Here is a 12,105-nt window from a genome sequence, read left to right on the forward strand (position 1 = left end):
GGGTGCAGCAGCCGTGGCGACGGCGCGGCGCTGGGACGCGATACGAGCTCATGGAACACCAAGCTTGGCAAACGAACACGGACAGTTGGAGAGACGTTTGCCTGTTCTCTTTGGTGTTTGCGTGCCGGGGTGAAAAGCGTGTTCGACAAGCGTGGGGATCCCGTGTTTATGTTCGGTACTGTTTGGTATGTATTTGATATTAGTGTCTAACACCAAGCGTGTGGAGCCATTACTACATTTACCACGACAATCGTACAATAGCGCTTTGTGTGCCAATTGCTGTCATCGGCCGTTCGTGCCAGTAAGTAGTTGAGTACAATCGGGACATTATTAGATTACCCGAGAGAAGTAGCGTTCATCCTTTATAATTTTAGCGTTAGTACTAAAGGACGGGATGAAATATAATGGGCTCAATTTTATACGAATGCTGCGTAGACACTAAAATTCGAAAGTTAGTAAAAGAGAGATTTGAATAGCTCTTATAAAAACTACCTGCTTGAAAATGATATATTAGAAAGACGAAAACATATTCCTTGAGGACTTAGTCTAACGCTGCTGCGTACATTACCTACCTGCGTATTGCACGTGTAAAAATATGTACATGACATAGGTCACATAGGTAAAGTAGGTACCTACACTGAGAGAGATCAAGGCCTGTCGAAACTTATTATTAGCATAAACTTATTTTCGCTATGAAATGAACAGCGGTTTCTACTGCACTTTTCATTCCACCATTTAAAAAAATGTCCCGAAAACACCCCTTCCATTACGTACATCACGTTAAGATTTTGTGTTTGTATGCGCGTGACAAGATAGAAACTAAAATGTCCATACATTTCCAATATTTTCATATACAGCGAGCTCAAGCTAAACGGAAGCACCAGCTGGTGATTCTGAGCTCAACCAATCCAAAAATATCAGGATCTGAGAGATCTTCCGCCTCTATATTCATATAGAAAAATTATAGAGACGAAAAAAGGCGCAGTGTGCAATGTGAATAAGATATCTCTCTTCCCGAGTGATATGCCAGGTCGAGGGTCAACCCCATGCGAATCTCACGTTGTTATCAGAGCAGCAGTACATTCACCGCCACGTGCTGATGATGAGGATTTTCTGCGTGATATACTTAGGTACCTAATTCACCAACAAAAGTTGTACAGATGTTTAACTTGATTTGACGTCACAGTTCATGTTTTAACGCGTGGTTTACTTCTATGTACCTACATTAATTAGTGTCAGGTCAACGGCAAAACCAATACGAATTTGTATGTACGTGCGATAAGTCGATAACATTCAACGCCACATGATAATATGTAATCTGCTGCGTGAAGAGGGCCCGTACCCGTAAAGAGGGCATCACACTTTAGGCACTATAACAACCAGTCACAAAATAAATTAAAGTAGATTCCATCTTTACATTAGAACCCCAAAGAAAGTTCCGTTGACGCGATTTAGAAATCGTCAGCGCCATCTCACGTGATATTCACTAAACTATTCATGGACGCGAAAAGTTGCATATCATGAATTTCTACGCGTGATCTACATTATGTTAGTGATGCGTCAGTTCAAGGGTAAACCTGTTCGAATTTCACGTCGTAGGTACCGTACAATAACATTCGCCGGCACATGGTATATAATGTGTATCATGCGCGAACCAGCTTACCTATCTGTGAGACAATACGTCGCGGGTCACAGGTCAAATACGTCCGTGTTCAAAAAACTGCAAATGTGTACGTAAACAAATTCTTGACGCCACGACCGTTATTTAGTTACCATTAGTTTTTATTTTAGTAAATAAGTCGGACCAAGGTAAGTATGAATTTTGATACCTGGTCGCGGAGAAATTATTATAAAAATGAAACCTTTTAAAACTGATTATATTATCAACGTAAAACTTGCAAAGTTTCGTTATTTTTGTTGATTAAATAAATCTCAAAAATGTATCTAGTTTGTGATGTATTTTTTAATTTAGGTATTTTACCTAAGTATTTTTTAGAGGTGGAACTACAATTTCTTGAAGTGCTGTCTGTACTGACATGTTATACAAACACGTATAGGTAGTGGAAGGGCGATAGTAGTATTACTGAAGTACATGGTAGGGCTTGTAGAGGCGATCGAGCCCTTGAGGGCGTAGGCCGTAGCGCTACGCACGGCGCTACGAACAGTACGAACGGGGCTACAGGCGCGTATGTTTACATTGTTTACTCACGGAAAGTAATGAGTTTTTAAGTTACAATCTCAATTTTAATGAATTTCGTAGAGGTAATTTAATTATAATTAATTGAATAATAACAAATTTAAATACCACCGCAAGTTGAAGTTATATTGTGAAGAATCATTAACTCATATATTCTTGCGAGAAGATGGGTGTTGATACGTGACGAATGTCTGAGGTTTTGTTTTGTGTGAGATTGGATGCTAGGTCTTCATCTGTTGTTTAGTATATTTAGTGTGTTATGTTAGGTTTTATAGTTTAATATTTGTTGTTACTTGTTGTAATGTGTTTTAGTTTTATATACTGTCATACTGTGTAATTTCTTTGTGTAAATAAATAAATAAAACGATAACGGCCAAATCACTAAAGTCTATCTCCCTATTCCATGATGTCACGACAGGAACGCTTTATCTTCTCTGCCACGTGACAGGTCACCGTGTGATATCGAAGTTGTAACCTCCCTACTGTGCGCCTGCGCACCCAGTGATGGCCTGAAACGTCATATCACGTTGGAAGCCATGCTCCAGACATTACACGTCGTTTTGACGTCTACGTACGAATGTAATGTAGGGTCATGTTGTTTTGTTAGGCCTGATTTAGACGGCGTGCGAACTCGCATGCGATTTTAGTTACTTTGCGGGCTGTTGAGGTTACATACCGCAATGTAATAAAACTCGTTTGCGAGTTGTCGTACCGTCTAAATGGGCCTTTATTTTATTTTATTATTTATTTATTAACATGGGTCACTATCAAATTTACCTTATCGCTAAAAGACTATATAGCTGACACGTCTGGATTGTGTTATGTCTTTGTGACTACGTAGACATGAATGCTAAATGTGTCTTTAGCAAAACGTCTGGATCTTAAAACGTAACAATTTAAAATGATCTAACTGCAAAACATCTTCATCTTCGAATGTCTGTATTACAAAACAGACATGAACGCTAAACAGTCAAGGAGCAAAAAATCTGGATTGTTTAATGTTTTTATTGCTAAATAGAATATACGCCAAACGACCCGTTAGCAAAACGTCTGGTTTTAAAATGCTTAAGTGTCTTGAGAATTCAAACCTTCTCGCACTGTTAATAAGAACTGTTCTGTTACATATTTATAAACCATGGCGAAGACACATTATATTTCCGGACGTTTTGCTACTGAATAGTTCTGTGTTGACGTCAATTAACTAACTACACTTTTGGCTTTTTAGATATGCTAATCATACGGACTATGTATATTTCCAGACGTTTGGCTACTCATTCATTCTAAGTCTTAGCCATCCAGTTAAATTTACTTTTTGCTGATTGAGTATTCTACTTTCATGTCATCCCAGCTGAATTGACTTTATACTGACTGTATATTTGAATTTTCTGACATCTAGCCGAAATAGTCGTTTAGCGATAAGGTAAACTTGATAGTGACCCATTAACATAAATGTATACAGCTTATACAAGTACAGTGTCCCACAAAACAGTTTCCACGGTTTGACTGTGGGATCGTGCAGTCTCTACTCTCTTATATTATAAAATAATCTATAGTATTAAATACTTGGGTATGATAAACTATTTCTATACACAATTTATGAGGTAACTACGCAGCTTTTTACCAAATTTAACTTTGTTGGCTTCCTGTCTGATGTCAGTGGGCACTTGGGCAGGCTGTTGAGTATGTAGGGAAGGCGTTTGTGAAGACATCTATCGCCGTAGTAGTTAGTGACCCTGGGCACAACAAACTTGCCCGCAGACACCGACCTGGTTCCACAAACATCGTTAGAGTGTAACTGGGTATGCTCTCGACTGCCATGGTTGTTGTACAAAATTAAATATTTATGCTTATGGCTCACCGGAAGAATATTACATATTTTGAACAAATTTCTGTAGTCTTTTTTATTTTTATCTCTAGTTTTATTACTTACTAACAATTTTAGGAATCTTATTTATTATATATCGTTGTCTGAGTACCCACAACACAAGCCTTCTTGAGCTTACCGTGGGCCTCAGTAAATCTGTGTAAGAATGTCCTATAATATTTATTTATTTATTTGCATACATTCTATCTTGTTTAGATTCGTTTTAGTTGTTAATCCGTAACAGTCTAGAGCATAACCAATTATCGATTCAACTAAGGATACATATAAATATTTTAGAATATGCAGAGGTACTTTGAATCTTAGATAATAAAATTTTCCTAATAATATTTTAAGCTTGCTATAAATAAAGTCAACATGTTGCGTGTTCAACAAGTCAAGTGTTCATCTACTTTAAGGCCTAAATATGTTACACATTGAACACGAGATATTAGGATTACATTGGTAGACTAATATATTATTATGCATACAAGAAAAATTATGGGTTATAATAGGAGTTGACAGGTTAGATACTTCTAGGTAGGGAGATCGAATGAATAATAGCTTAGTTTTATCAGAATTAAGCACAATGCCATTATCATGCGACCAACGAACTACTGCATCGACATCTTGCTGAACCAAGCGGCAGGTGTCGGGCAGCTCGCTCGCACTGCCGGCGCGCAATATGCACAGGTCGTCGGCGAACATGTGCGCCGAGCAGCGCCGCAGCACGCCGCACAGGCTGTTCACGTGCATCAGATAACTGACGGGTCCGGTACAAGAGCCCTGCGGCACTCCACACGACACCTGTCGCTCGTCGCTGAGCGCCGAGCCGACCCGCACACGGTACGAGCGCCCGGTGAGGTAGTCGGTATAACGGCCAAATTATGTATGTTTATTAATTATATTAATTAGGTATGTTTATAAAAAAGATTACTAGGTATGTTTTAGCTCTCCAGTGTTTTTAATGAAGCATGCGTGATCGCACTCGGGGAAAAGCATGATAAAATACAATAATGTAAAATAAACATCACAATCAAAATAAATAAAATGATAACGGTCAATTTTAACTATAAAACTCCCGTGAGACTCATACATATTTAAAAATATTTAAGCGGGTTACTCACGTATTAAGTCGATATAGCGTTCGACATGTTTCGGTTCAATTTCGAGAACCTTTCTCAAGAGTAGCGACACCCCGCCTTCAACGCTACGCTACGCTTCGAACGCTATATCGACTTAATACGTGAGTAACCCGCTTAAAATATTTTTAAATATGATAACGGTCAAGTCTAACATCTATGTCGTGATGTCGTGTCTCGACCACGTGATAGGTCATCAGGTCACATCGAAAATTCCTACTATGCGCCTTAGCCTATTGCTTGATACAAACGCCATATTATCACGTTCAAAGCCATGCTCCAGTCATTACAACGTCATTTGTCATGTTCTTATGTTATTTATTATCAGAGATCGGAAAAATTTGCGTCATTGCTCGCAATAATGTGGACATGTCTCCAAAATTAATCAAATAATTAATCATTTAATTAATTTCTTACTTGACATATAATTTGATTCCTAGTCAACAAATACAATTTTTTCCAAATTTTTAGCAGTCAGTTTATTTTTTTTACATCAAAAACATACTTAAGTGCTGAAAAACTCCGCTCGCAATCCACTGATGTTAAGACAATTCTCCATACAAACGCTCTCGACTATTTCCTCCCTGGTTTTTGAAGATAGAGCAATGATTTTTTCAACACAGATTGTTATTATTTTTATCTGTGTCGGACCGTTTTGATTTTTTTGATTTTCTGCTTTTTTAAAGACTCTAGAGCCAATCAAAAATTTCCAAAAACGGCCTTTTTCATTGTTGCGCAAAAAAAGGTGTGATACTCAAGATTGGTAACAATTAACCAAAAAAGCTAAACGGTCCGACATAGATTATTTCATTGTTATTCAGATTCTCAAATTTCGCTCGATTGATTAAGTTTTGAAGGAGGAAAGAGTCGAGAGCGGAATCTCGATTTTAAAGATTTTTTTGAAATATGTTTTGACTGAGTTGTTCTGACATGTAGTGCGTATTATTATTATTAGTTATTATGTTCTTTCATTAATTTTAATTTTTTTTTTATCATTATTTTTATCATTGTTTTATTTAATAAGTATAATAGCAGACGTTTTTATTGGGGGTTTTTATTGTATAATATGTTTTTGTTTGTATTATTTTACTGTATATATTAGACTTACTAGGTTAATATTTATTGTACATACACATTCAAACACGATGTCAAATTGTTCATGAATAAATAAACTAAACTAAACTAATAGACATTTTTTTTTTCGATAAATCGAGTTAATAACACTTGTATATTTAACTAAAATTCCCAAGTTGAAAGGGGGGCTCCTTTCCATTTTAGCATTTTCGCTACTGAAGTAGTTTTATAGGAATATTATTATTCCAGTATAATTCAGAGTTATTTTCTGTTCTAAGTTGTGGGCGATAACCTCAAAATCGGGATTTAGTATCTGCATAGTTGTTTGAATTTACATCAATATAAGTAGGTCAATCATCAATATAGGTAAATACGCATACGTACCATTTTCACGTCGTATTATATTAAATTCAATTTTCGCCATTAATTCGTTTTTAACCTGGCGATATTAGGTAGGTACTCATCAGTAAAGAAAATGCCATTATTTAATTTTGCTGCCGTTCAGGTAAGGTACGTACGTAATTTAGGTACGGCAAATACGACTGTAATTTGAATACTATCAATGTCAATATATATACAGGGTGTAACATTAATGCTGGTGATCCATTTAAGAGCATAACCGGTATCGAATAGCGGTTACGAATACCACTTCCTTTTTTTTTAAATAAACACCATGAAAATTAAAGGTACTATAGAAGGTAATGTATAAGCCGTAGGATTTATCTTCGGCAATTATGTTACATAGTGTATATTAAGAAAAAGTGAATCCACGGAGGTTTTATATCTAGAGAACTAGACGAACTAGTTTAAAAAAATCTACACTTTAACAAACTTTTGTATTTATTGACTAGGAATCAAATTATATGTCAAGTAAGAAATTAATTAAATGATTAATTTTGGAGACATGTCCACATTATTGCGATTTGCGAGCAATGACGCAAATTTTTCCGATCTCTGTTTATTAAACAATATACATATTTTAGCAGTGTTTTTAAGCGAAGCATGCGTGATCGCGAAAAGTATGACAGTTTACATTGTACAAAGCGGGGCAGAAGTTAAATATTAAACACGAGAGCAAAATACTTGAGTTTGCAATATTCTTACACCCTGAGTTACACACAATGTTTTTCATCACACTGGCAACATAAAAAAAATATTAAATACGGTAGAGATGTAGTGCGAAAAGAATTTCCTTCGTATTTTGACGGTATTTCGTATTCGTACGAACATGTCATGCTAAGTACTAGACGTACTTACCTACACAGATAGAAAATATCTCTTCAACCAAAGAAACCTATTTGAACCAAGAGATATCCAGTTTCCCATATCAGGAAGATTTTAATTACTTGATATAAAACATAAAATGTCTCGATGTTTATTACTTGCACTAACCATTTTATATCTTAACATGATTAGCAAAACAATCTTTTTTTAAAAACTTAATCATTTATTCCAAGAGCGTAAACGTTTTGTTCAGTGATAATTATTACTCAGAAGCAAATCAGCAAGTTCTTAAAAACAAGTATAATATTTCTTGGTTCTAAGTAATAAAATTGTTGTATTAAGAGTTATGACGGTTTTCGGTTAAGAGTTATGCATAATTAAAGTAAAAGTTAATGTTTCTTGGGGTGAAACAATTAGTTACTTACACCAAATATATACATTTTTCATTTTAAAAGTTCTGACGGTATTAGATGAAGATTTACATGTTTGAAGTTAGATTTAATGTTTCTTGGGGTGAAACAGTAAGTATCTTAAACCAAATATACTTACTTCTTGGATGTAGAGATGGGTAGGGGTGAGTAAATACTGAGTATTTACCCGTAATTTACTCAAAGCACCGAGTAAATACTCGTATTTACTCATTTGGGTGAGTAGAAACTGTTACCTAAAAATAATTTAAAAAATGAGATTTAAGTACTTAATCGTGTTTATTTTAACTTTGTGGACATTTTTATATGAGATTTATATTATTAGAAGCTTATGGGAGTCTTAGTTTGTCGAAAAAGAGGTAATCATTGTGAGAAAAAAATAGTGATAATTTTTAGTTAGCAGTTTTGTTTTAAAAAAGCAGGTATTTACAGTAAAAGTATGAGACTTAAATTAAATTGATGTTCTAGATAACGGCATGACGTTCGGAAGTGATTGTTAATGTGGTACTTACGACCTTTTATTAAGGGTTTTCTAAAGAAAACTCAAAAATGGCTCAGCTGGTGACGTTTAAAGTACTAGTTTTGTGTTTTGTATTATATGGGCAATAATTTGACGGTTTCTAGATATTTTTCCAACAACGAATTCGAAAGTTATTAAGGTATAAACATTATTTCGGCCTTAATTATCGGTTTATTCCAAAACTGTTCATATTATTAAAAAACTTTTTTAGAAACATTCAATTAATTTTTAAAGACCTATCAGTACCGTTACCATGGGCTGCCCAAGTGAGAGCCGTATTACTTTACTTAGAAAGTGAGTGAGTTTACGTTTGTTTACATTATATTGTACCTAACTTCACTCCAAAGAAGCTGCTTCTGTCCCTTTCTAAGTTTATGAATAAACGGACAAAGAACTATAGACGAATGCTACGCCTCTGGTGTTTACGCGATGGAACTAAAATCATAAGTAAATGTAATTAACCCAGGGAGAATAGAGGTAAGGAGGAAAATTTGTCGAAGTAGAACAGTCGCAAAAATGACCGGCTGATGCCTTGTAATTGAGGTTACAAATCTCTCATGTCTTGCTCAATGATCAGCGACGTGACATGACATTAGACGTTCTATTCTCTAGGCTGATTTCGTTATACCGAACAAGTCAAGATGTAGTCCCGTGGTAGTGCGCTGACTTCGTATGCAGATGTTCTCAGGTTCGATCCTGACAGCGTTCTTTTTGATTTTAATTTTTTTTTTAATTTTCATTTTGTGTATTTTAATTGTGTTTAATTATTGTTTTATTAATAAAAATGTCAACTTAAGCCCTTTTACATTGTTTGCCCTATCTTAGGATTCTTAGGTAATGTTGTAAGTCTTGCGAATGAAATTTCGAAAAGTTGTAACAAAAAATATTTTTTGATATTAAAATTATAAAATATGCCGTGTGGTGACGGGTTAAGAATTTCATCACCCCCTTTCTTCCCGTGGGTGTCGTAGAAGGCGACAGTGGGATATGGGTTAAATTGTGGCGTAGGCGAGAGGCTGGCAACCTGTCACTGCAATGTCACAATTTCGTTTTCATTCAACCCCTTATTTGCCAAAAGTGGCACTGGAACTTGAGTAGTTTCATGTGCTCTGCCTACCTCTTCATGGGATACTGGCGTGATTGTATGTATGTATGTATGTATGTAAAAATATAACATAATCCAGGAAAAGATATTATGTAGTAGAAAAAAATAAAAAAGCTCTTATCAGGTTTTGCACCCGGGACCTCTTGCTCCGTAGGCGGGGTCACTACCGAGAAGGCTAAGAGATTGTCAAACCCTTATGTACCTGCTATTCCAGTGCCACCTATCTTTTCTTTTATATGTGCACTTCTGATACTTAAAGCTTTCGCTCCTTACCTCTAATCTCCATAAATTTACCTATCGAAATCTGTCAATATAGGGTCTACTGTGAATTCCGAAACATACGCATTGAGGGACTCTTCCTCTTTCACTTCATACTGATAAGAGTAAAAGAGACGCATGTCCACATTTCGATAACTTCGGTAGTAGGCCTCAAACCATAGGCCAAGTCATTCTGACGTGACATTTCTGTCAACTTAATTACGAGTATACAAAAATCACACGGAATTTTCACGATTATTTTTGCAGTTTTAAATAAAATGATGACTAGCATATTGTATTAATTTATAATATTACGTGAAATTCATCATAAACCAGTAAACAAATCAAATAAGGTAATGAGTTATTTTTGGCCATAATTTTGTACTATTTACAGTTGAGATGATTATATTGCTCAAAGCCGTTTTTGGTTTCAGAAAGATGATGGAGGCTATTATCGAAATCAACATTTCCGAACAAACACGTATGGTATTCAGTCAACATGGAAGATAGTTCAATTAATATGAATACAGTGGCACTGTGGCAGATACGCTACTCATTACCTTCGGAAGCAGTACCAATTTATAGGTGTTTTTGTTCCGCGATGCACTTAATGGTATTATTGGCCATGATCATCACAAGTATATGTATAGAAGTGCTCAAATAGAGGAAGGAACCTCAACTCCAAAAAAATTATCCTGTTACTAAAATAAAGTATTTCATTAATTGACTTTGTTTATTTGTGATGTTCTCGAGTAGTAAAGAAATAGAAATATTTTATTTGCAGAAAAAGGGTACATAGCATCATATATAGAATTAGCTTTTGCCGGCGGCTTCGCCCGCGTAATAAAAGAATCCTTATTCAAACATGTACAAAAAATAAAATTTTCATTTGGATCCGTAGGTTTCTATGCATACGTTTGTCTGCGTTTTTTTCGATTACTCATATTACTATTGTCTTTAAAGAAATGCTTGCAATGATTCTAGAAATGTTACACAGCGACCACAGCGTAGGTAGTAGGTACGAGTAGATATGTATTCTATAAGCACTGGTATGGGGAAACTACATACAACAGAACTGTCATAGCCCGTATCTCGACACTATTGTCGGTGGGTAAAAAGTACTTTCTCGCATTATCGCTTACAATTACCGCTTGCCGACAGATTACCCCGATCCCTATCCCTATCCCTATCCCTATCCCTAACCCTATCCCTATTAGAGTTTGCTCCCGGGAAATACCGGTACCTACCGAAAATACCGGGAATTCCCGGGATTTTCAGCCAAGAAAAGAACCGGGAAATCAACTTGAAGGCTCTTTTAAAATATCCACTATTATACCCTGTAATTTATGAATTTATTATGCACACTATTGGCGCTTTGTAAATAATTTAGTAATTGTTCAAAAATACTTCTTTTCAGTCATAAAACATGTTTTGTGTAGTTACTAAATAGTCATAAGTTTAGCATTTCAATATGTGCAATTATTACTTTTATGTTTAACATGGTAATTGTTATTCCTGTTATTTGTATGTTGTATTAAATATTGTATGTTTGAGCTGATGGCCAAGTTGCCAATGCTCCCAATAAATTAAAAAAAATTAGCTTTGACAATTTTGACACAAGGACTTAGCTGAAATGTCAATCGTTGACGCTAGACGCCGATCGAAATTCAGTCTAGCTCTGTCACGTCAATACGGAAAGTGATAGAGATAGCTAAGCTACGATAACGATGTTATCATAATCGTTTGTGCATTTGGCTACGGGCCCCGCCAAAAAATGGGATATAATTTTTACTTGTTTCAAAATTCTTTTCACTATGCTCTCACTTTTGTATCAAATTATAATCTTCATATACAAATACATCACATAATGGCCTTCAAAAGTTCCATACCTTACCTTAGACTTTGTCGTTATGTCGATGTCGTTGTAATTGATGTTTGATATGTACGGAAACGCTGAATTTTAGGATTTAAGTTTTCGTTTCACGTCAATTTATTAAATACTTAGCCTCTTACTTAAGAATATCACAAAATAAACAAAGTCACAGAATGATATACTTTATTTCAGTAATAGGATAATTTTTTTGAAGTTTTTTTCCTTTGGTTCACTTCTAATATGGATGGGTACACGTATTGTGCATTGAGGAACAAAAATGCCTATGAATTGGTACTGCCTGCTGCTGTAGGTAATCAGTTGATTCGTAACTTCCTCAGTCCTTATCAATTTGAACAATCTTCTACGTTGGGTTTGCTGAATACCATACGGCTGGCATGGAAATATTGTTTTCAATAATAACTT

At 35.5% G+C, this 12,105-nt stretch overlaps 1 protein-coding gene across 2 annotated transcripts in view; it reads right to left on the reverse strand.

The window, feature by feature from the left end:
- Positions 1–12,105, reverse strand: part of LOC125232137 (fatty acid synthase) — a 73,960-nt gene that overhangs the window by 28,038 nt on the left and 33,817 nt on the right. The window contains exon 1 of one of the 2 annotated variants that reach the window (XM_048137767.1): positions 3,819–3,940. The exons of the other annotated variant lie outside the window; for it this stretch is intronic. The gene's annotated coding sequence lies outside the window, so the exon portion shown is untranslated. Of the gene's footprint in view, positions 1–3,818; positions 3,941–12,105 lie in introns of those variants that run through there. 2 annotated transcript variants of the gene reach the window in all.

The sequence above is a fragment of the Leguminivora glycinivorella genome, chromosome 12 (genome assembly GCF_023078275.1).
Source record: "Leguminivora glycinivorella isolate SPB_JAAS2020 chromosome 12, LegGlyc_1.1, whole genome shotgun sequence".
NCBI classification, from domain to species: Eukaryota; Metazoa; Arthropoda; class Insecta; order Lepidoptera; family Tortricidae; genus Leguminivora; species Leguminivora glycinivorella.